Source organism: Perca flavescens, chromosome 3, assembly GCF_004354835.1.
Source record: "Perca flavescens isolate YP-PL-M2 chromosome 3, PFLA_1.0, whole genome shotgun sequence".
Lineage (NCBI taxonomy): Eukaryota > Metazoa > Chordata > Actinopteri > Perciformes > Percidae > Perca > Perca flavescens.
The window spans coordinates 2,054,631-2,075,967 of record NC_041333.1 but is presented as its reverse complement, the minus strand read 5'-3'; the positions used below and the strand labels follow the sequence as shown (position 1 = coordinate 2,075,967).

Genomic DNA, 21,337 nt, shown 5'->3' with positions numbered 1-21,337 from the left:
CCGCTATCCAATTGAAAGTGTAGCAACAGGTCAGTCCAACCAAATCGTCAACAACAAGGGGGGAAAGCTGGCAGCTCTTGTGCGATATATGAATTAGAGCTTTTTAACGTGCAGCAAACTTGAACCAGAAGAGCTCCAGATTGTAAATTTCAGCATTGTGTCAAGTTACTCTTTGATAGTACCACGACTATATAACTATCCCTTCACTAGACATTACAGTATGAAAATACAGTAGACATTCTCTACAGACATGTCTCATTATACTTAAATTCTTAAATCACTTGCACACCTGATTTCCAGTACAACCGATTTGAAAAGCAATTCCCACCTGTCTTGAGAAATTGACAGTGCGGTGTTCTGTGACATCTTTTTGCTGCTGCTGGGTACTCTGGGTAATCCAGTGCATTTGTATGGAGCAGCATCCTGACAACTGCAGTGGCTCCCCAGTAACCTTAGAGGGATTATGACTGTGCAGTTGATATACCTGCATTTTGACAGAGCCGGCACCTCCACCTCCACCCATGCACATTTCAACACACTGTCACCCAGCAGTCACAGGCTGAAGAATAGTTGAACTTTCAAAATATTAAATTCCTTTCTTATGTCCTTCCTTTTCTCAGGGTTTATGATCTACAGACTTTTTTTTTTCATTATTTCCCACAGTTTCTTAGTCTGCCTTCATTGAATATGCATAATTCTTTTGGAAAGGAGAAAGTCAGTGAGAAGAATGATGGAAAATGTTAACATCAGCTTTTTCTTTATTAATTTGGGCTTTTGTTGACTTGTATACATAATATTCCTGTCCTCGAGAAGGACCATATATTAAATTTTTCATATGGATTTCGCTTTGAAACAAACAAAATATATTACTTGTTTTTTCCATGTTTAATGCATTCGTTTTTGAATATAAGTGCTTATGAGGTCTGATAAGGTCTGTGACATGTGACAGTGTAATATCACTGCTGTAGCTATTGCTTGACTAGCCAGTGTCTGAGATTGGGACAAAATGCCTGCAAGGATAAGCTGCATAAGGCAGTTTGAGTGTGACGGCATGAGAGAATTGGTACAGATTTATTGAATTTTCAATAGAAAAAGGGGGGGAAAAAAACGCTCATACTAATAAAATACCACTGGATATTTTACCTATAGGGCAGAATTTGACTTTTTGCCTTTGTGGAAATGCGCCCTCAATAAGAACTGAGTGGCACAGGTTTGTGCATTTGTCTGTAGGCTATGTTGTAATTATGAACCCCCATCGTCCTGCTAAGAAGGGGCTAAGAGAGGGCCAGTCATGCTGCATCCTAAATGAGTTTGGTGCTGCCTTTATTCTCCTGTCATACTGATAGTTATATTCAGTCTTTCTTTTCATTTGCTTCCCTTTATTGCAGAATGATTTGCATATACTGCGCTTTGGAAAGAAAATTCTGAAGTGGAACAAAGGAATGTTGAATAAAAATTACTTTGGTGCACATAATATGTGTTATATTACATGTGGGGGTGGGAGTACGATCACTTTACAGCACACACAAATATTTATTTTCTATCTTTTCTTTAATAGAACATTTTGCACAGACCATAGACATTTTTTTGAACAGATAATGAATCACTATAAAATATTAGTATATAAATTACTCCTGGTGTGAGAAAGTCACACACGTCTAAAGTGTAATGTCAAAACCATTTCCTTCTTTTCACATCCAATATCACACTAAACAAATGTGATTTTGGTATTTGGTGTCGTCCCTCCACGCCCTACTTTCTCCTTGCAGGTGTTGCATATTGCTAACTTGTTATCTTCTACACACGCTGAAGAATTTCCAAACAGTTGACATGTTGCAGGTTAATTCACGAGGTCCGTACATGTGGGAGAATAGCGCCGACATGCGCCACACACGGCGGAGAAGTTGACAGAAAGGAAAAAGAGGCCGTGCTGTGGTGTCCGTGTGTGCGTGCGTCCTTGAGAACTGTAACTCTATAACTTCTGTTGTCAGTTAATTGTAGCATTGACCGGAATGAAATCGGCATATGCCAGACTGACCTGCCGGTCGCCGGTCATGGCCGAGCATGTGAAAACCGGCCAATTCCGGTCACCGGCCGGTCTATCCGTGCATCTGTAGTTGGCATTTTAAACTACGGTCGATATATGAGGACCACGGTTAACCTTTTTCAGATCTTTGCAGGGTAAATCCAGACAGCTAGCTAGACTATCTGTCCAATCTGAGTTTTCTGTTGCACGACTAAAACTACTTTTAAACGTACACGTTCCACCAAAACAAGTTCCTTCCGAGCCTATTTTGCAGAGACACCGCAGCTTTTCTCCGGTGCTTAGCACCGCCCAAGACGATTGTGATTGGTTTAAAGAAATGCAAATGAACCAGAGCACGTTTTCCTCCCATCCCCGAATTCTATGTGGAGTAGCCAGACTCTCCTCCAGCACGCTTTGGAGGAGGGTCTGGCAAGTGAGACTAGGTGTGAAAGCACTCTGAGGTAAATGTTTACGGTAGTCTATAAAATGAACATATCTAAATGCTTTTTTTTTTTTTTTTCTCTTAATTGGCTTCAATTCAGATAATGTCACACATTGACAAATTGTTTCATATAGGCACCATTATCCTGATGTAGACCTTTTATAGAGCAAGACATTTCAATTGGATAACAAAGCCCCTCCCTCTTCCACATTACTTCTTTTTAACAATGACAACTCTAATCATCAGAAATTGATATTTTAAAGGCCAAGTCTGGAGATTCATTAAAGTGGTGTCAAGGACAATACGAAATATCTTTAAAGTAGGAACAAATGTGTTAAATAATGGCTTTAATCCAATTTATATCATCATGTTCTCATGTGGAAGCTATTAAATTATTGTGATTGGCATATACCACTTTGTCTGGAGGCTAAAATGAGAAACAAGCCATATTTTTGTTAAGCATGATATGAAGCATTAATTTTCACCCACAAACCTGACAGAACAGGGCTCCTAGGGGTGAGTTAATACGAAATGATCACATTTTCACTCATAATCAATATTGGCCAGTGACAGTGGGGCCCTATTTTTCATCCCGCCAGTTGTCTGGAGAGAATGATATGTGGCTCTTTTCTGGTAAAGGGCCCTCTCAGTGAGTTGGAGATGGAAATGGCATTTTTAACAAGTGGCCTGGGAAGCTATTGATTATAGTGCCATTTCTGGGGCTGCAGTTCCTATGCCCCGAGAGCCTCTCCAACCATCTACGCCTGTTGGTTCTTAACAGAGTGAAAGCAGGGATATTGCAATTCTGTCCACTGTTGTATGTTGTTTTGTTTGGAACTGTCACGCTTGAAGACTGGAGAGGAGGCTTTTCAAGTTCTTAATGCATGTGTTTATTAACAAAACCAACACCAAAACATACTCAAACCAAAATAAAAAAGACTAAATATTAAACTGAGGCAAAATAACAGCAGACAAACACGGCACCCTCACAGTAAGCTGCCAGAATTCCTAAGCCTTCTTCTCCTGAAGCCCTTTTCAACTCAGCCTCCCCTAATTAGAACCTACCACCTGCACAGGTGATTATAGGGGTGAGCTATCCTGAGCAAGCAACAATAACACTTAAGTTTCTCAAAACATCATTACAATTGGATAGATCAGTTACTGCCAACATTACTATTTACAAATATATGTGCACCCTCTACAATAGGCACCCCAAATGTCAATGCAGCACTATCTTACCTATTGTTCTTCACCTTAGGATTGCCCAGCCCCTCCCTACAGAAAGGACCTAATGAGGCAAACCTGCATCCACTCTCCCTGATTAAAGCTGGTGAGCAGCTGAGCTACCCCCCACATCACAGGCAGAACCATAGCAAAACGCTATGAACCCATAAAACCTGTTGAACAGGCCTATGTCAAATAATATAGTAACAAACTAACCTGTAGGTTATTGCTTTAGTTTAGTTAGTAAAATTAAGAATTAAGCAGACACTAAACAGTATTAATTTTGGGAACATGGCATAGTGAAAAGGGAGAAAGGCAGCCTTTTCACAGGAACATTTGTTAATTTGTTATGATGCCACTTTGTTAAATTTGTTGGGTCTGTCTTATGTTTTTAATCTTAGTTGAGCTACCTACTCCTAAATGCAAAGAAAGGGTAGATGAAAAATATGGTTTCTTTTCTACTTTTACATATGTTTACATATTTGAAAACATTGCATGAAAACGCTGGTAGTCGGAGTTAGTTTGTATTAATGAAAATACAGTATGGCAGCCTTTAATGTGAAATTAGGAAACCACAAAACATGTTCAGTCCTTGTAACTAAAAAAATACTTTAGACTGCATTTTAGCCAGTGGGTTCAAGGATATTCCATCAAAACAATTGTGGAATCATTATCACTTGGGGGCTTCCAGTTGTCTGAGATACACTTTAAAATACAAGGTATTTGTCCAGATAGGACATAAATTAGAATGAGTCAGTATCGTGTGGTGCAGCTGCTACATTTGTGACCAACTAAAGGCTGGGAGGACAAAAACATGATTCCTTAATTAGGTAAATACCAATATTCGAAAAATTAGGCTATTTTTGAAGTTTTTAATTTCTTTGTAATCCTCATACTTACATCATCAGTCATATAAAATAAAGAAATCAGACCAAACTGTCCGGATACATGTATTGTTTTCTCACATTTCAGAACACTGATTAAAAATGTCCTTTACTACCAATCAGCTGTCATTGACTACACTTAAAATGCTTCTCGGAGGTAATACAAGATTCTATCTGCTTTGGTCATAAATTTGTTGGAAGAAAATCTGTGCAGCTCCTTGTTAGGTTGACTTCAGGCATAGCTCACTTTTGCAGCTTATTTCCCCTATGACACATTTTCATCATTGCTCCCAAGCCTACAATATAATATTGTAACATTGAGAGCACCAGCAGTGTAGTAACTCCGCAGAATAACAACTCAGATTATTTTTGCTACCTCTTAGGTCATAACCCAACCTTAAAGTAGAACTAGAAACTAGGGATGTCCAGAGTTAATCCACAGGACTGGGATCTGGCCCGATTATTAATAGTCAATCACTGAAATTAGATTACAGGATAAGCCTGGCATTTTTTTGTACTTTTCACTATTGTCAGCAAATCCCAGCAACGTGTTAGTCTTATACTTTACTTTATATCTACTAATACTTTTCAACTTCCCTACCCCTTTCTCTGGAACTCAGACCGAAGCCCATTTGCTACTACTGCAGAAATGTTTACTAATGCAGACCTGCTAACCTGTACGCATTTTGCGTAGTAGATACGCACTTTGACATCAAAATACGGTGATACGATTTGTCACTTTAAACTACGCGAAAATCAGGTGACTGCTTTGAGTTCACTCGTTGACGTGCAGTAGCCGTCTCAGTCTAACTTAATGATAGTAGGCAGCTAAAACTTATGGCTAAAACAGCGTAGCAGCCACGAGCATGCTGGAAAAAAAAACTAAAGAAGAAGAGTTTGACCAATCACACCGTCTGGTCACTTCCTCTAATGTCAAGCGGGGATATCGGCTACTGATCACTGTCTATGCTACTGATAGTGTTATTTATTCCTCCCTCATTCCCGTTTAGTTTGGTTGGTTTCCCCCATATATCTATGGGTTTCCCCAAGGGAGGACGGTGCTTGCAAAGGTAAACGGATTTGATGTAGAAAGGTGAAATTGTGAAATGAATTAATTTACGTAGCCTACCTGTCAACTTTGGAGAAATATTATTTATTTATATTATTATTAATAAAGCCTTGCATTTATAAAGTCTTGGATTTCGTAAGGTCTTATATTGTTTCGCCTTTCCTATGATTAAGTTCATACCGTGACAAAATTAACTGTTACTAATGTAGGCTAATTAAAAACTGACCGGAGCCCGTCGCTGGACGCACCCGAGACACAAAGTAAACACGCCTCTCTGACCGGTACCGGGGGTTTATCGGTTAAACTGAGTGGAGGATGTGCGGAATGTGTCGGTGTCTGTCGGACCTTGGCTGGCTGCCCGGCGCCTTCAGACAAAGCTCAAGCTAACAGGCTAACGGCTTATTAGCTAGCCAAACACCGAGCGGTAACATCTGCAAAGATTGGCTCTGTGAGCGCATCAATCTGCCCGGTGTGCGTAACAAACAGAGCGAGCAGCCGCCAGACTCTTAACATCTGTCGATCCGTGCAGGACTTCACTGTGAGCGGACTGTTTAGAGACGATGTGACCGGCAGGTAACGTTAAAGGTTCGCTGCTACTGTAGCAGAGCTGCAAGGAAACGCTGAACTGAGCTGTGTGTTTTCAGTGTTAAACACTGCTGTAGGTATTCATGCACGACGGTTGTTGGTGATTTCCAGAGGTGGAAGACTTACTTAGATCATGTATTGCAGTAAAAGTAGAAAAAGCAGTGTTGTAGAGTTACAAATTACTTGTCAGTTACAAGTCCTGCATTCAACATCTTCCCTATGTAATAGTACAAAAGTATTATCAAAATATACTTAAAGTACCAAAAGTAAAAGTGTTCATTATGCAGTGTAATATATTTTATTTTATTGGATAATTTTATGATCCAATTAATTGTATTAAATATGACCAATAATTTAAATAAAATGTTTTATTTAATTCAAGTAGCCTACTTGAACATAATTATTTTCTAGGGTTTAAAATGTAGACAGATATGACATTTAATGGCACATTTATTCCGTGTGCGTGCCGCCGTGTTCATGAACCAGAACTTCGACAATAAATCAGTAAGTTGCTACTCAACAAAGTTTTTCAAGGTTGGCAGGTCTGCTAATGAGTCACAAACATATAGTTTTAATTTCAGTAATTTCCTGGTGGGCACTGTAGTTTTCAGCAAAGGTTACTTAAACAGAATGTATAGATTAATATAATAGATTAATGCACTTTTGGTGCTCTTGTAAGAATCGAAACGTTGCCTATGTTAATGGTAATTAAGAAGATGACACCCAGTGCAACAGTGTGGCTCATTGATATGTTTTTAATAGTTTTTGGACATAATAGAGGTCTATGACACAGATAAATAAGCTACAGTATAGCAGGCTTTTTTATTATTAATTCAGTGGCTTATTAGTGCCACAATGAAACAGAAACATTTAAACTCCCTTTATTTAGTATTTTAAAATGTCAAATATAAAATTATTTGAATAAAAAAAATGTCAAAAATGTCTTGCTTATAAACTTAAATCTATGTCAAAGTATTGTTATTGTAGTATAGAAATATACTACAATTGGTCCTGGTACTGCCCCCCCTAGTGAGCACTGACAGACCCTCAGAGTGTTCTGGAATCAAAATAGCTGAGAGAAAGCAGTGTTTTAATCAAATGTTCTGTGGTTTGCAATATCTGAGGCATTTGTGTTTGCATTTTTGCCTTTGGACATGGCCTGTCAACCAGCAACTGAATAGAAGTCCTTGTAGCACTTACATTTCGGACTGTAATAGGCTACACAAAACTCACACCCAAATGTTCTGACTTGATACACTTACCCATCTTTCATGTAACTGATTGTTTAATACAAGGCAGAAGTTAACAAGTTAGCATAAACTACCTGCTGGCACACATCTATTTGCCAGATGGTGGATTCACCTGGTTAAACAGATTTGCGGAGTCTGATTGTGTTATCCTGGTGAGGGGGCCCACTTACACACAGCTGTCAGAAAAGAAAATTGTGTATTTGCTATGTGGCTTGGGTGTTAAGTAAGGGTTAATGCCCGACGAGGTGTCGATTGTCAGGTATTAATGGGCGACGGCGAGGTGTGAATCGTCCGACGTGCATTAATACCTGACAATGGACACGTCGAAGGGCATTAACCCCGCTTATACCATAGTCAATTACCAAATAATGTTTCTTTAAAAGCATTATTTTATTTAAATGCATTTTACAATCGAAATCTAAAGTTTTTCCAAACAATAACTCCGTTTCCCTGGTTATACCTAAGGGTTTGACTAATACCTGGAACAATCATTCCCATCCAATAAAGTTCTTCTGCAATGCAAACATTGTTGCTCCAGTAAATGGGACAGACCTTAGATACGACTTGCCACGTTTAGCAACGGGAGATACTTCTAGTCCGCTCAGCTCGTAGAACCCTTCAGCTCAGACAGCTAATGTTACGAGCCAGAAAGCTAACGCTATGCTAGCAAGATTCAAAGTCAATAACATTGTGTATAGTTGGCAATCAGTAAATATAATTTGACAGTATGTTTAATAACAAGACGAGCTAGCTATCCAGCCATGTCATTGTCCCTAAAACAATATAACGATTTCCACGAACAAATTATATGCCATGTGCACTGTTGGCCGCAGCCTAAAGTAGAGAGCTGAACAGTGAACGGGATGTAAGATAACGTTATTCGCTGTGAAACAAAGTAAGTTCAGAGAACAAAGTAAGTTCAGAGGGGGGGGGTTTGTGGACACCCTGCCGCCAATCAGAATTGAGAATTCCTCCAGACCATGATATAACCTGCATTAAAGGAGGTGGGGTTTGTCATTATATTAAAGCTGCAAACAATTCTGTGTGTTGTAAGGTGTTTAATCTGAAGCAGTTATACCTTGAATGTCCATGATACAGAGCTGTCAACTTTTCCCGAAACCTTGGAGTGAGATTTGGTGGGGCGAACCCAAATTTTGCTGCGTACAAAGCAAATTTCTTTGGCTCATTCAGCATCATTACTGTCAGGGTTTAAATTGTGATTTGTTATGTGTGTGTGTTGGGGGCCCTAGGGGGGTCCAGGGGTACGCCCCCCCTGGCACTTTCTGGAGAGTTTTGTGCAAAGATATGGAGAAATTGAGTCTTACATGATATGTGCAAAACTATAAACTTTGCATTGTTGTAGTATCAACAGGTATTAGGGCATTTACATTACTGTTAATCAGTCATCACTTGATTACACATTATATTACCTTGTTATGATATAAGAAGTGACCCATACATTGTGCCACATGAAGAGACAGTGCAGCATATGACAGTAGCAACAGCTGAGAAGATTTGGGTCTGTGATGACCAGGTCCACCTCACACAAACTTCCTTCTCCCATTCTCTCTCTTTACTACTACTACACACACACACACACACACACACACACACACACACACACACACACACACACAGTAGTGGTTCTCAGTGTAGGCACCAGGGACCCAAAGTTAAATTAACATTGGTCTACCAAAGGGATCTACTAGGACCACTGGAATGCTAAAGAATGAAAACCACTGATTTACATACATTCTAATCCTTTCAAACTAAATAAATAGAAATAAACATTTTTTTGGACACCAGGGGGACTGGTGGCCAAAGACCAAATCTCATTAGATTAGGGGAAATTCATTCTTCAATCAAGGTCTTTCCCCACCACAAGGTCCAGCAGAAAATAGACTGAAAAATACCAACAGCAAGACAAAAGACACAGCATGGCTCATTTTCTGCATGTGTCATATCACAGCCTTTCTCAAACTTTTTTTGTGCCAAGGCCCAGTAATGTTTGGCCCTCGTCCTCTGTGCCCATGCGTCCATTTTATTAAACATTTAATGAATTATTTACAGTTACATTTAGAGATGCACAGAGGTTAGAGATGCACAATAGTTTACAGCAGTTTATGCTGGAAACAATTGAAAATATAGAAAAATGAGGACCTCAGGCATTCTGTATTACTTTCAACTATTCTCTAGTCTAGTAGATCAACTTTATCTAATTTAACGTCATCTCTCTGAGTCAACAATTTACTCTTCCCTCCTCTTTCGCGTCTTTTGTTGGGGAAGTAGGCTAAATCTCTTTATATGTGTATGTGGCACTTATTCGTGTAAATCATACATTAATTCATTTTAATTAATTTATAAATCCCTGGACTTCAATAGCTCAGATGTGTTACATTAGATTTCTGCTCATGTTTACAACTTTGTGCACATTCAAAATATAACTCCTCCCATCTGTATTCTCCGAGATTTGGAGAGTTGTTATATAGTCTGCTGTGCATGTTATTGCTCCGCTGATATGGTAGTATCTCATTCAGACCGTCTGACAGACACAGAGGCCCATTTGGGTTTCTGGTCTCTGACAAAGTTTAGAGGCGGCTGTACGCTGCTCTTCATCGGAGGTAGAGCACGGATGCAACGCGTCACTGCCCACAGCAGGGCGAGTCCACTAAAATGAACTGAAGTTGCTACACTTACCAGCCGCGCTGCTCTATTTTTACAGAGAGAGTGGACACAAAGCGACGGACGGGTCTGTAATACTCGAAGCATACCTGAAGCCGGGGGAATGCGCCTGGGATGGCTCGTGAAGAAATGTTCTCACATCTGCGACATTTCAAAAATTCCAGACAGGGAGCGCTCCTGAACCCCCTCACCGTCTCTGAAAGCATAACTAGTCGATCACGAGCGGGTCAATAGGTAGATCTATAGATAAACTCATCTTTCAGACATTTGACCGACCGGGTTGCAAAAATGTTTTCCCACTATGGCCACGCCAAGACCCGCACTTCAATAGCATTCACACACTACTATTGGCCAGGCGTCCATGCTGGTCCTATCCCCTGACCAATCAGCTATCCTAACCCCAACCAATCGAGCTGCTTTGTAGGGCCGGTCTTGGCGTGGCCATAGTGGGATTCGTAATTTTGCGCCCGACACTTCAGCATGAGAAATCGGGGGTGTGGCGTGTGAGCGTGTGAAACCTTTCAAATGCGTGTGTCTCACGGCCAATGCGTGAGAGTTGGCAGCTCTGATGATATGTCAGTATAATTTGTATTTGACTAAACTACAGTAAATAAAGACATCCTAAGCAGCACGTTAGCAGAGCAGCAGTTTCAGTGCTCCATCTGTGTCTACACATGTTCAGGCTAGGGCTGGACGATGCTAAAAATGACATTAATTTCAACCATCACCTTAAATGTAATTAAACCAGGATTTCTCCTGTCTATCTCTCACATTACATCTTAAATGAGTAAATGAGGCAGTACAGTAGGACACTGGTAAAAGCAATGGCCTCTAACTTTGTTAAAGTGGGTGCAGTTGCTAGTTGAGACTTTCGATGCATGTGAGTGACTAACAAAGTTTTGTCAATTCTGGTGAACAGACGGACAACTGCAATCCTGGCACAGCATGGTGCAAATTGGAAAAGAGGCTGGCGCAGGACGAATACATTATTTGTAGGAAGACTGCAATATCTGCAGATTGAGTTAGAGTTGTCCCTTTCTGAGTGGAATTTTAAAATGGATTAAGGAGAAACCAAAAATGATGTCATTATTGATGAATGATATGAAAATTGATTAGACTCCGATTACAGTAACATGTGGCAGTGTTAACTTCTATCGTTTGAATAAAAAGAAACCCATCCACTGTTGATTGGTGCATTTAAAGTATTGTTACTGAGGGAATACAGCCGGTGCAGTCAGTTTGAATTCCGCATGTTATAATGGATTCCAATGTATTCCAAAATATCCTGTCAAGAGCCCATTTCCAATTTTTCCAAATTGAGGCACCAATTACAACCGTTGAGGCGGGCTTTACACGATGACGATAGTGCAGCAACAGCGAGCAGCTTTTTGTTTACATTCAAAATGACGGCCACCGAAGCGCAGCAACCCGTTGATGCCGCTGTTGCTGCTACGTCACCCTAGTCGTTGGTCTGATTGGTTGAAGGACTATCCAACTGTGCCCAGAGGCATTTGAGTGGCGTCCGTTGGTGACGCCCCTTTGGAAATGGGCTGTGGATGAACCTTGCCCAGACCCACTCTGTTACAACTGAGAAGGGTCTGGTGTCAACCAGGCTAGAGGGAGAGATCACTAAAGCAAAACTTGAACAAGCAGCTTGTCACCAAAATTAAAAAAGCTCACTAACCTTAAATTAGTGAGCTTGAGCAGAAGTTGTTGCTAGCGCCGTGGCTAAACCCTTCACCTTCTTTAACCAGCAGCTAGCAAGCAGGACACGGGAACTTGTCTTGGGTCTTGAGAAGTAGTACAATTTATTCACAGAGAGAGAAACTGTACACATCCTGCTCTGCTACATTCATAGCTATAGCACTACTGCTAACTTGATACTCACTGGCGCGCACACCTCTTTCTCTCTTTTTCTCTCTCTCTCCACCACATACTCACTAACGTGTGGGCTGCAGCTGCCCCTGTTTGTGTTTAGGCTGCTTGCTAGTAGCTCCTGATATTGTTTGTGAACTTCTGGATGGCGGTTCTTCATATCAATGATCAAATTGGCGGTGTTGAAGCATTCATACTTCGACCTTGCCAGTATTGCATAGTGCACTTGTGTTACTTCTTTTTTCACTGTAAACAAACATCCAGACCGTGGACATTGCTTAGTCTTCACTTTAGCATGTAAATCCTGTGCTGCGTCACAAACTCCGGTGGCCAAAAAGAATAAACACACCCACCAGCGCCGCCCTGACACACACAGCGGCAGCTAGACAGAAATAATCATTGGTTGTTCACAAAAATCTACTCTCAAGCTTCTCAACAGGATTCACTGTGACCTTAGGACACCTTAACATAAATGCTTACAGAGGCTTCCATCGTCATTGCTCATTAATTGCCTAATTACTGCCCAACTGTCTTTGTTTCAAATGGTGGCTAACTGACCAAGAGGGCAAGTCCCACAGCTGGTGTCTGAAAACAACCCATTAATCTTTTGTCACAGCAATGTAATGAACTTCCCTGCCATCCGTTCAACTCTTATCACAACTTGAGCTTTGTTTTGGATGCGTAAATTGTACAGTATATATAGTCAATGCGATTATTACACCTATCTCACTATAAAATACAATTCAACAGCACAATAAACTACAGCCTCCAAAATGTCCATAAACACTTAATCAACATCCCTCTAAAAATCTTACAGCAAAAATTTAAGATTAAGATTTGCTGTAGTGCTAGGCTGTATTAGTTGTATTAGTTGTAGTTGTAAATTCTTTTGGATGATGTACCACATGCACACACTAGCTTTTGTGTAGCTTTTGCTATTATCTATGAGGAAAATTTAATTCAATCTGCACCATCTTCAATGAGGCAAGTTTTTGTGTGCACATTGGATTTCATGTGCACACTGGGGAAGGAGTTGACATTGAGAGTCACCTATTGTCAGCGCTGGAGTATGGTCTGGCTACACTGCTTATCTATTCTGGAATAGGGGTAAAACACTGTTTTATATTTTTTTAGGGCATTTTTGCCTTTTCAATTGATAGGTCAGCTGTGAAGACATGCAGCAAAGTGCCCCAGGTCGGAATCGAACCCTGGGCTGCTGCGGTAAGGACTGACGCTTAATACATGGGGCACATGCTCTACCAGGTGAACTACCAGGGCGCCTGCTGTGTTGTATTTCTTTAAACCAATCACAACCACCCTGGGCAATGCTAAGCCCCAGATACAGCAATGGTGCCAGACTATCTAGAAACTTTTTTACAAAACTACCATACAGTTTGATTGGGGCAAAGAAAATAACTTGGTCCGTAGCCTGTTTCAATAGACCTGCGCCAGTACAGTAGGGTTTCACACAACTGAGCCCAGTTATCCCATCCCTGGCTTTTAGCTGAGAAAGCGGTGACACAGTTCTACTGGGAGCCAAAGGGACAAATCAGGGAAGCCTTGAGAAAAGCCAACAGAGTAGCAGTCATCTGTGATGTGCGGTAATTGTGAGCAACTCATTCTTAGTCACTTTCACTTGTTAACAGATGAGTGGCAGCTAGCACCTTGTGTTATACACTATACTTATTACTATAGCAATTAAACAACACTACACTGATGAAGCTGTAAATGAGTTGTCTCATGCTTTTGCAGATGAGTGACCACTTACAACCATAGATATGGTTATTGTCTCTGATATTGTCGCTAACATACTAGAGGCTGCTGCAGTTGCCACCTCACAAGTTAAAGACTGATGGGGCTACCAGCGCTTTCCGCATGGTGGACAGATTCCTTGAACGTCAACCTGCCATTTGCGGTGCTCTCGCTCTCCTCAGGTGAGAAAGGTGCAGTTGACATTTGCACACTAACCAAAATGGACATCTCCAAAGTCAATGATAGCAAAAGCTCTCAAGCCAGTCAGCCAGTATAGAGCTGCTTTTTATATTTACTGAATCTGGAATCACTTCTGAATAAAATGGGTAGATTCTCAAAGAATCCCACCTCTACTCTTCTTTCATTTTATGTCTTTGTGAAAACCTGCATATTATGATCAGTACAGAAGTAATGAACCGTGAAGTGAAATTCTATTTTATGTGAGCACCAATGCATATACAACCTAATTTGAGAGTCAGCAAGACTTAGTTGCGCACTCAGCCAGGAGCTGTCAAGTGTGAGGTTAAACAGCTTTATTGAACAAAGTCAGCTTTTTCTATGATTTTCCCAAAGCACACTTCTGTTAAACCTGTAACCGTGTCAGAACAAAAAAATATAACCGTAGCTGAAAAAGATAATTTACAGTTTTAGGGCCAGATTCTCATTTCCCCCTGCCATCTATCTACCTTTCATAAAAAAATAGGCACAGCAACCACTTGAACACCACCACGGTGAGTGAGATGATGATCACTCTTATGTCCTTGTGTCCTCTGTTGTTGTTGTTGTTAAATGTTGCTCATTAAAGCTGCTTAGTGTGGGGCTCGGCCACAGCTGTACATGTGCGGCCATATGCGGGGATCCTCCTGTCCTTTCTCCTGTTTGACACATAAGCTCTGTTGGTGCCAGATGAGCTCTCGCTGACAGCTGGATGTAGGCCGGTCAATCCTCACGGGTTCACCTGTCAGCCTCTGTTTCTCTTTGCTTTCTAAAGTAACGTTGACACTTCCTCTGTCCCTATCCTCTTGTCACTCTTTCTCCTCTCCTTCACCTTCTCCCTGACTGTGTGATTTCTATCGCCAGTACAGGGTTAATCATGTAGCTACTTGGCTAGGGCATTTGTCTTTCCACCATACCAGATCCTTCACAAGGTTTCCCACGGAAAATTTGTTAGTTAAGGTGGTAGGGTTGCCATCTGACCCGGGGACTACACACTACACTAAATATTATAATAATAATTAAATAATTATAATAATTTTATATTTTATTTTTATATATATATATATATATATTACTCGCATGGCTCCCATTATCCTTTGTGACATGCTCTCTTCCACTTCGCCTGACAACTCTTCTCCAAAACAAACAGCTCTGAGATAACAGAGCTCAGCCCATAGCTTCACTCACTCAAAGCAGATTGTATGCAGGAAATAAAAACAGGACACATAATTTCACTGTGTGTTGTGTTTAACTACGCTAACTAAGCGTGTGTTGTGAATAGGGCTGGGTACCGAACGTCGATACTTTTATGGCAGCGGAAAAAAATTCTCCGATCCTATGAGTATCGAAAGATTATTAATTTTTCGGTGCCAAATTTCGGTTCCAAAAGCATCTGAACGCTTAAGCACAAGCTTATCTGTCCTCTCTGCATACTGACAGAGAGCAGAGCTCCGACCGACACACGAACACACACACACACACACACACACACACACACACACACACACACACACACACACACACACACACACACTACGTCGTCGGCTCTGTAGTTTTGTTGAAGTCACAGTGAGTCACAGCGATGCCGATAAAGTGGTTTCAAATGTAGTTACAGTTTTTCAAAACTTCACGCAGACAGCGTTTGCTGCGATATGATATTAATGGCGAGCCGAAAGCGGTCGCGGTGCTGTTGACGTTACACTTCCTTACAAGCAGGCACAATGGTGGTTTCTCTGCCCTGATGACTGACTGACAGGCTGAGCTTGTAAGACAATCTCATCTCATTTCTGTCTCCCCTTTTACTAAACGATAATCAATGTAAAGTACATAAATTGGTTAATATACAGCCTTACATACACAAATCATATTTTATGGTAGCAGCGTCCGGTGCAAGTACGTGTTATTAGGAAATTTGTCATTAGCCAGGTCATGGCCATTTATGTGATATGTTACACATGTTAAACTGGTGCACAAATCCAAATTGAATGACTACACGTTACACTCCATTGTGTCACATGTGTGTCTGATTGCCGGTTACGGGAATGGCCACCGCAGCATGACTTCAGGTTGGACTGGCCTGATTTGGTGTGAATACCTACTGTAAGTTTGGTGCAAAGCTTCTCATTTGTTTTAGTCTAATAAACATTTGGCCCATGTATCGTTGGTATGACTATATGTACATGATATTTTTCATCACACTGAATTGGTTATTGTTTCATAATGACCGATGGAGCATATTCTGTTTGCTGTGTTTTTCTATTTGATTTTCTTACCTAACATAATGTCATATTAATTCATCAACAGCGTTTTCAGCTTAATTTGATTAATTGCTCTTCTGCAAAGTTTGTATGTGAACAAACAACATATGGACATGTCATTTATCAACAAAATCCACTGCGGGTATTATAGTTCAAATAACAGCATGAGAATAATTAATGCCAACATTGTGTAATAAATCACACAATTTAAAGAAAGAAACAAGAACAAATACAGTGCTTGTATTACACCCTTCAACTACAATGTACAGTACACATATGCAAAAGATAAAATACAAAAAAATACACTGATGCGTTGACACATATCCTTTGGGCAAAATCTAGTTAATGTTTTGCATCTCAATACATACAATATTCCAATGCTGTATGTGCCTCACTTTGCTGAGGGAAGTGCACTTTCAGTAGCATTTCAAGATCTTTGGGAAAAACTATATCCAATAATAAGACATTTACATCATAAAACTAAGTTTTTTTCAACAAACACACGTGTATAAATTTCAGGGGCACACAAATTAAACCATGATGATAATCAGCCAGTATCTACTCTAACTACACATCTGCATGAGTAAGAAAATAAATTGGCTATCCTGTAAGCGCCCGTTCATTCTAGAATAATTGTGTGCTTCTTTTTCAAATGATGCATGCCTTCTCAAGCACAACAGAATGCAAATTGCATAGTCTCACAGCGCATAAAAGCAAACAGTAAACATGTCTGTCACACATTTTTGTAGATCATATCTGTGTTGGTTCATTTGATCTATCTGTTAGATGCTTCGTTACTTTGTGATAGTCTTTATGCATCCGTTGTGTGGCAAGGATTTGAAAGCAAGTGAGCTTTATTATTGGTACTGGCCAGTAATTACTTGAGAAAAATAAGTCTTACTGGGAATAACAAATGTCTTAAGAATGATTCAGTATAAATTATCACAAGGTATGAATACTCTCTAAATTGTATTCGTTACACGAAGACGCACTTGTCAAATACAAAGTGTTCCACCTCTCTTACCACTACATTTCAAGCTCATCTTCGATTTCTCGGCTTGTACCCTGGTGTTAATGGTAATGGCGTGCTGTATCAGTGGAGACAGTAAAGGTGATGGCTAGCCTGAGTGGACTTCTGTCCTGTATAAAACCCTATCTCCAGATGGGCCAAGGAAGATTTAGTGATGTGCGAAGGGGTCTTTTAAATGAGTGAGTGCTGGAAATGTGAAGACACATCTCCACACCCAGCCATTTGGACTGGAATGGCAGAGAGGTGAGCACTGAGGTCCTGTCCATTTGGAAGACTGACAACACAATCAGAGACGTCTTAATCACATCTGGTTGTCTCATTAATCAAAGGAAGTACTATTGTTAAATGTCTCTGTCTATCAATGCACTAGTGCATTTCCGTTAATAATTTGGCTAACCTTCAAGAATGTTATTTCAATGAACACTTGGAAGGAAAAGCTTGTGGTTTATCTGCTATCTATTAATTTTTCTACTTGCAAATATAAGACATTTTTGACGAGAAAGGTTCAATTATCTGGTTCAAAGAGTTTGAATAATTAATTCAGATGACATTGGAGATTTTAAAGCATAAATATGTTGAACATAAGAAAGTCTTCTGTGTAGGCATTTTGTATCTTGACAAGTATCTTGATTTTCTTTTCTTTTATTTAGAACTTCCATACAAACAAAAACAACTGCCACATGAGACAAATAATGAGTTACAAATGAAAGTACAAAACAGTAAAACTAAAGAATTTTTAAAATGGAAGATTTAGGTTCCTGAGAACAATAATGTGATGTAATGGAAAGGTTATTGAAATTATTTACATGGAACTAATATCTGCCCAAAACTTTTGTGCTTATTTTCTCCTTATTTCACCCCCATAGTTTTTCTTATTGCTTCTGTTATTATCTAGTCTTTTTACAGCACTTTGAATGATCAGTGGAGTTTTCTTTTGTGGCGCATCATATAGTACCAGTGTTTAAGCACTGATCAGTTAATGGAAATTCACTGCCCTCCCATTTCACTGTAATGATCTTTCCATTCTATTATAGTGTACTCATATCCACCAGATTTCATTAATCTTTCCAACTGCTGTGACCTCTCAACTCTGGACAAGGCTGGGGTCCTGAACACCAGTCCACTTCCTAACCGACCTCCCAGAATTGTAGCACTTGAAGACCCCCCCTGAATACTGTCCCCTGTTAGCTGATGGTGTAGTTCAACCATTGCATTTAATAGAGAGTTTTGTGCCTGACATACCACATGACATAAATTCTTAATACAAAATTGATTCACAGAATCAATCATCACCATTCCATACATTGCAGTGAGACATCAGTCCTTGGATTTAGATATGTATCTTATAAGACCTACCCACCCCCCCTCTGTTTCACTCTTTCTAACTCCCACTCTCTGTAGTAAAAGACAGTATTATATTATGTTGTAGGAGAAAGGCAAACAATAGGTTGTCTTAAAACAATGGAAACATGTTGACATCTCTGTGCAGTAAGTTGAGGTTCAGCCAGGGACAAACACACAACACAGACTCATGATGAGAACCAGCTTGCAGCCAGCTATGACCAGATGACAAGCAATTTATCACCAAAACATTCATATTCAGCCTTGCATCATCATTGCAGTCCATGTGATAAATGGAATGTGGTCATCTTTGCGTCTGGCACTTTCATAGTTGTTTGTTTAGACCGAAGTTGATGATGTGCATATATAAGCGTTTTAATAAAAAACAATGAAAAATAAAAGTAAGCAACACATGTATAACTAGGGCTGTCAACGTAAAGTAAGCCTTTTATCAAGTTTAACCCCAACCTCTTCCCGTTATCACGGCACGGATGGTTACGCTTTGTGTGGTATGTCTGGCTCAGTGAACGCAAGTAAACGATGACAGAGGAGACTGTCGGCTCTGCTGAACGGCAACTTTCGTTATAAAAAGCTTCCAGATGAAAGTTTTGATAAAACTAGTAGTTAATGGTTGAGATAATAAAACTGAAGAATCTGTTTCTTTAAACCAGTTTGTCATGCATTTATTTATTTCAACATTGCACATTTACAAGTAAATCCTAGTATTTTAAATGTGCGATTAATCATGATTAATCACTGCCCATGACTGATTAACTTGATTACATTTTTTAATCGATTGCAAAAACCCATTTCCGCGCTTTGCAGCTGAGTTTCCACCGACTTCTGCAACCTTCAACTTGGACTCCTAAAAGCTGGCTAACTGTCGCCCCTGTCAGCACAGTCTGAGAGGTGGATGAGACATGTCATCTCAACAAAATTTAAAATGTGTTTTGAGGCCCCCTAGCTGAGTGGCTGCCACTCTTCTTATCGCCAGGCAGATATAATGCGCAACACTACTCCCGAGAGCAATGGGCCCACCCCAGCACATCAAGGGGTGTCTGTCTGTCTGTTTGTCTGTATGTATGAAGGGACCCAGGTGGGGGTATAGTTGAGCTGGACATTGAATTCCCTCCAAAGTGTTTCTATAGGTCAGCAATTTGACCTCTCTGCTTCCAGTTGAAGATATCTGAATAGGAATTATGTGTTCGGAATTTCTTTGCCACGATTATACAGCAACCAACACTAGGTCATAATATACAGTGTGTGCCTCCACTGTAGTAATGGTACTGCATTTTCTCAATTGTAGCTCAAAAGCATAACTTCATAGCTCAAATAACTGAAATATGTAAAAATTATCTATTATATGCATTTCTGAGAAACTTAAATGAAGCACTTGACTATTTATTGCAAATAGATATGCAAGTAGATGTGGCTGGAAAGGCTCCTCTCTTTGAGGGAGCGCTTCAAGAATCTGGAACTCTTCTCCCCCGCATTAACAATTTGAAATGGAGATTATATTTTTAGTAAAGTAAAATAAATACTGAAAAGACCTGCAGCTGTAAACAGGGTTGTGTTGGGAATAGGTAGGGTACAGATTCAATTATTGGCAAATTATCAAAGATGTTTTATCAATATTAATAAAGTTATGAATATGTGTATTAATAACTTTACCAAATTGACAAACAATCAAAATGGGGCACCACCAGGAACCAACAATTGAGCTGTGAAATAGTCTCATAGGTGGTGTTCCCTTTAAAATACAGATCTCAATTAATCAATGTGGTTAATTTATCTGGTATTTCTAAAGGAACAAAAGGAAGGGTGAATCCAAGCACCGACCTGTTTAACCAGCTTGTTATTACAATAGATACACAAATAATCACAACTGCTATTTAAAGTATAGTAGAATTTATTTAACTTCAAAAAGATCAATGGCCGATCAATAATTCTTCAATCATCAAAACCTATATACCTTTTACAAACCACAACCAAAAGCAACAAACAGACATGTAGCGTGCGTGCGTGCGTGACTGTGGAAGTTAAAGCTAACGTGTATGAAGCTTTGTAGCAGCGCCACGTATGGCTAGGGGCTAGCTGTTTAGCTAGTGTGAAACACGTGTTGCAGACAAAAGAACACACTACGAAGCGCAGTTGTGAAGCTGTGTTACGCTCTCACGTGACTATGTCGGCTGGCAAGGCCAGATGTACAAAATGGCACGTGTGTGTGTTTGGTTAGTGTGTAAAAGATGAGAGACATTTTTTTACATTTAGAGAAAGAAAAGACACTCTGGATCTTGATTATCGATAATGACCAGTCCACTCGTTCACCCAGGTCTGGACTAACGTGAAGTTAGGGCAGACTCTGAGATTTTTGTCTGAACAAAGGGATGCTCATTATACACACTCTAGTGAGCTGAACAGCTGGATCTTCGCGGAGATAAACACTGCTTCGTCGGTCTACACAGTAGCCAGACACACCAACGGAGCTTATTCTTTTGCTGAACAATAACTAAACTCCTCCTAAACTAAACTCCTCCTGGGAGAAGCAACGTTGCATTTACAGTTTCACAAGCTACCGTATTCAACACAACATCATCATATGCCATGATCTAGGACTTTCACAGAAATAGATTTGACTTGGTTGTCACAATCACAGATTAATAATCAAGGTGCACCGGTAGCGCTTATTAATCAAATCACATT

The 21,337-nt window shown here is 40.0% G+C and overlaps 1 long non-coding RNA gene across 4 annotated transcripts in view; it reads left to right on the top strand.

The window, feature by feature from the left end:
- Positions 1–21,337, top strand: part of LOC114552643 (uncharacterized) — a 183,189-nt gene that overhangs the window by 45,833 nt on the left and 116,019 nt on the right. The window contains exon 5 of one of the 4 annotated variants that reach the window (XR_003692203.1): positions 3,727–3,873. The exons of the other annotated variants lie outside the window; for them this stretch is intronic. This is a non-coding gene — a long non-coding RNA (uncharacterized LOC114552643). Of the gene's footprint in view, positions 1–3,726; positions 3,874–21,337 lie in introns of those variants that run through there. 4 annotated transcript variants of the gene reach the window in all.